Source organism: Syngnathoides biaculeatus, chromosome 20, assembly GCF_019802595.1.
Source record: "Syngnathoides biaculeatus isolate LvHL_M chromosome 20, ASM1980259v1, whole genome shotgun sequence".
Classification (NCBI taxonomy): domain Eukaryota; kingdom Metazoa; phylum Chordata; class Actinopteri; order Syngnathiformes; family Syngnathidae; genus Syngnathoides; species Syngnathoides biaculeatus.
Window position 1 is genome coordinate 12,009,346 of NC_084659.1, and position 4,978 is coordinate 12,014,323.

A 4,978-nucleotide genomic window follows, 5' to 3' on the forward strand; every position below is an offset into this window, starting at 1 on the left:
GTCATCACCAACACATCCAGGAGGAAGAAGTCATCAGGTCTTAATGAGGAAATAGAAGACTCATCTTTATTTTCATGAACCAGCAAGCATGGACACAACATTTCTTGTCTGCATTTTACTCATCACAGTAAACACACACACTTGTTAGTGGAACACACTGGAGCAACTGGGGAGCAGTTCAGGGTATCTGTGTCTTGCTCATGGACACAACAGCAGTGAGTTTGGGTGGGGTCTTGAACCTACTGTTGGTTTCCCCATGGTGGCAGTCCAGCTAAACCATTGGTCCAGGTCCATTAATTTGGGTCGATGTAAAAAGTTGAAATCACCAAAAACATTGTCAGGCAATTAGTGTTAGGATAAAAGAAAAAAAATCATTGATGAAAGGCCTTGGCAAAAATTTACAGTTTCATGTTTTCTTTCTCTCTTTCTTGGTCCTCTTGCACTCGAGAATGTCTGGGTGCTCACCTCACCTCTTAGGACGCCCACCTCACATCTCAAGTCCCATCCTGCAGACCTCAACCGCCACCGTCAGGTAGGGAATGAAGTATAATAATTTTGTTTAATATTTCACCTTTCACCGAAACCATATTAAAACCAAAAATTTATTTTCCTCCCTCATTTTTTTCCAATTTCATCCATTTTTGAAAAAGCTCGATCAAGCCACGAGAGCGGCGCTAAAAAAGATCAAGAAATGTGGGTTGCCTCCTCCTGTAGAATCCTTCGAAAATGAGTGTCAAGTATTAACTTTTGTGGCTCGTTGGTCTAGGGGTATGATTCTTGCTTAGGGTGCGAGAGGTCCTGGGTTCAAATCCCGGACAAGCCCCTATTAGAGGTTTTCTTTGACAATTGTCACATGACATACTATGTGTCAAAAAGGTTGATACTTTCCAGTCAGTCACAAGGCAGTTGTGGTCGATCGTGACGGTGTGCTGAGAAAAAAAAAAAAAAAACATCAGCTGTATGTTTTTTTTTTTAACTTTAGTTCACCGCGCATGTGCAAACAACGACAGCACAAGAAAACACGCTGTCAGCGAGTCCCACCCTATTTTCAGCCCTCGCTTAAGAAATCTTCTCAAACATGAGTATGGATGCTGCCGTAAAGAATGCAAAAGCGGATCACTTTCATACGGAATGTGAGGCGGACGTTTCTTTCATGATGTCATTGTTGAAGTGCGTTTGCCTCACCTGTCAGTGAAGTGAATTGTGGAACGGCATCTTCGAATTGTTTATGGAAAATACGACACTGACATTCCGCCGAAAAGCAAGCTGAGAATGAGGAAAGTGAACGAACTCAAATCCCAATTGGCCGCACAGCAGTCACTTTTCACACAATATAGTTGAACAGCGAAGGCCACCACCATCATTTCCGGGTTCATCACATCACACATAAAAGAGAGTTAGTTGACTCGTTGTTCTAATCTTTTAAAAATAAATTGGGAATATTATCTTCAATAGAATCACTGTTGCTGTAAATGAGTACTGTGACACGGCACTGTGAAGCCATGGCTGACATGTGGAAGGACATCGGAGATTGTGAGTGTTTCTCACTGCAAAAAGGTGAAGCTGACAGAACCCTTGTCAGCGAATGGAAATTTGGGAAAAAGGGGTTTTCTGGGACTTGAAAACTGGACTTCTCAAGGTCACAGGTAATCGAGAAGCATACCGAAAGAACAAGGTCCACAGAAATGAAAAAGATGATCACTTGTCATACTGACCACTGTGTGACGACAGCAAAGGATTCCTGGCTGTTGACATTTCCAAAGAGAGCTTGTTGGGAATTTCAACCCTTGGACCTCTTTCAGTGCTCCTCTCCTTGACAAGTGTTCCCCAAGAACAACAACCAACACAGAGGAGCAAATGACTTCATAACTCATCAACAACAATGAAGGACATAACCACATAACTCAATGATCTTTTGGCTGCCACCCTAAACAAGAATGAACTCTGACTTGCTTCACAGGGCACCTTGAGAAAGACAGCAAGGTAAAATTTTACAGCATAGTGAATGACTACAAACGGCTTCGCACACACGTCCGGGAGTCAAACATGGGACCTCTTGCACCCTAAGTGAGAATCATACCTCTAGACCAACAGACCACACGGGTGGGTGAGTGCCCTCAGCCACTCCCATCTGCATAAAACTTCCTGCTCTCCATCTCCGGCAATCACTGTGAAACCACATCACTCTTTGTCACTCCTTCCCCTGAGGTTCTTGGTTTTCCCGTGGTGACAGCGGACGAAACCATTGGTCCACGGCCATCGATTTCAGTACGTGCATAAAGCTGAAATCAAAACAACTTTCACACAATTAGTTTTAAGATAAGAAAAACAAAACCATTGATGAAAAGCTCTGACAAACAGCTGCTTGCATTCTCAGTTTGCTTTTCTTCTTTCTCTCCATTTTCTGGTCTTCTCAGACCCGTCCACCTCAACCTCGGTATAAGTGTTAATCTTTTGTTTATTATGATTATTGTTGTTATTATGAGCACCAGCAGGAGGCATTGAGGTCCTTGGGGTTATTGAGGGCCTGGGTGTCTATTAGCTGAGATGGTTACCCTCACGAAGGGTGCATGAGTGCTGGAGCCTCTCTCAGCGATTGTCAGGCAGGAGGCAGGGTACATGCTGAACCGTTTGCCAGTGAATTGATACTTGTAGGATCCTCTATTGTTCAAATGTTGGCATGTAATACACAGCTGTGTGCTGTCTGACGACCAGGGTTTGATCCCTGCCTTGCCTTTGTGGAGTTTGCATGTTCTTCCCGTGCATGTGTAGGTTTTTCTTTCCTGGCACTCCAGTTTCCTCCCATATTCCCAAAACATGCAACATTAATTGGATACTCTAAATTCACCCAATTTATACATATTTGTCTGAATTTCCATACTTTTTCAAATTTTGTCACGAACATTATTGCAGTTACAAGACAGTTATTGTAGTGTTAATATTTAATTGAAAAATATACTCATGACTCTAATTGTTGATCAATTAGAGTTTCAATGTTTATTGATGAAATAAAACAATATGATAATGTGGGGAGTGACATGAATGTTGCTTTTCATCACTATCCAAGATTCGAGCATAGAAGCGGTTGGAATTGTATCCTGGATCAAATATATCTGAAGATTTTTATGAATGCAATAAAATGTTGAGATGATTCACTTGATTGAAACAAAAATGCAGTTTCACTGGTGCTGGCTCAGCATCCTGCAGGTTTTCAGCCTTGTTGCCAGATTGGTGACAGATTTAGAAAAACAACCATGCCAGCTTTCAACAGCCGTGATCGTATAGTGGTTAGTACTCTGCGTTGTGGCCGCAGCAACCCCGGTTCGAATCCGGGTCATGGCAGGTATGAATCTGGTAAGTTTATTTTTTTAGTCCTTATGGTTGATATTTGCATGAATCCCTTAAGAATTACAAAAATAAATGAACTAAAGACAATTATGGAAGTAATTAATTGCCATCACAGTACGAATTCGAAATTCAAGCATGGAATTTTTTTAACACTGAAATCTAATGTAAAAAATTCAACGTCGGTATGTGATTTATTTGTGTGATACAGGCAAATAAGTATTTGAACACCTGTCTATCAGCTAGAATTCTGACTCTCAAAAACACTGAAATCCAATGTAAAAAATGCAACTTATATGTATATATATATATACATATATATTAAACATATTGAACAATGCTTTGACCGGTAATTATTGCGACATCAACAAATACTGTGACTGTATGTGTTTCCATTAGTGTAGTGGTTATCACGTTCACCGAGCACACTAAAGGTCCCCGGGTGGAAACAGGTGTAGTTTTGTTGCTTGCTTGTCAAGGAGCTGTTGTCGGAAGGAAGAAAAAAAGGAGGGAACACACAACAAAATGAGGAAGGAAGGGAACAGGAAATGATGAAGAGAGGAAAAACAGGGAAGGAAGGGAAGAAACAAGGTAGGAAGCAAAGAATGTATTGAGGAAGAAAAACAAGGATAAAATGATGAGGACAGAGGTAGGAAGGAAAGAAGCAAAAACATTGGAACAAGGAAGGGAAGGAAAGAAGGAAGGAAGAAACCAAACAAGTTTTGGAGGAAGCAATTAATGAATGAAGGAAGCAAGTAAAGAAGGAAGGAAGGAAGGACCAGGCAAACGAGATAACCTCTACATTGGTAACCACCATGTTGTTTGACTGCAAAAAAAAAAAAATACATGAAACTCTATTTCAGAAAAAAATCCTTGTATTCTCATTCAGATCTGACTTTCCTTTGAAATTTAAGATCAAGTGAAAAACAGAAATCAAAACAACATTAGTGTTGAGATGCAAAAACAACAAAATATTAGTGGCAAAAAGCTGCCTGGACACTCAGTTTGCTTTTCCTTTCCTTTCTCTCGGTTTCCTGGTCCTCTTGCACTTGAGAGAGTCTGGCTGCTGACCTCACCTCTCAGCACTCCCCACCTCACATCTCAAGTCCCATCCTGAAGACCCCCAACTGCCATTGTCAGCCAGGGAACAATTTGAAAATTGTGTCCATTTCTGTTTCAGCATTTCAGGAACTTAGATGAATATTTTCTAGATAAGCTTTAATTTCCGGTTTCAGCATTAAAGCCATTCAGGTACAGCACTGCGCACTTCATTTATACTCTGCTTTCATTCTGGTTGAAGTGTTTTCATCTTTTATGAATAAATCAGTGAATACTTAAAAAGGGAAGAAGGGTAGATGATGATGATGATGATGAGTCTTCTTGTCAGTCTACCACTGATGTTTTCATGGCATGGAAGGAAAACAAAGTGGCCGGAAAAAACCCACACGGAGATCATGCAAATTCTTTTTTGTTTGTGGTTCTGAACCGCTAGTCCCCCGGGGAGAATATCGGATTCTGTTGCCTGGGAAAGGGATACACGACTGGCATGTTAACTGTGCAATGCATTGTGGGTTTATTCTTCATTGCCGGTCGAGTCGTTGTTAGGATTTGTGTATGCTCAGTCACAGGGGAC

The 4,978-nt window shown here is 41.1% G+C and overlaps 1 non-coding gene across 1 annotated transcript; it reads left to right on the top strand.

Moving 5' to 3' along the window:
* The first annotated feature begins 3,270 nt into the window (after window positions 1–3,270).
* On the top strand, window positions 3,271–3,342 carry trnah-gug (transfer RNA histidin (anticodon GUG)). Its single transcript has one exon. It is a non-coding gene; the product is annotated as a tRNA-His (tRNA).
* The last annotated feature ends 1,636 nt before the right edge of the window (window positions 3,343–4,978 follow it).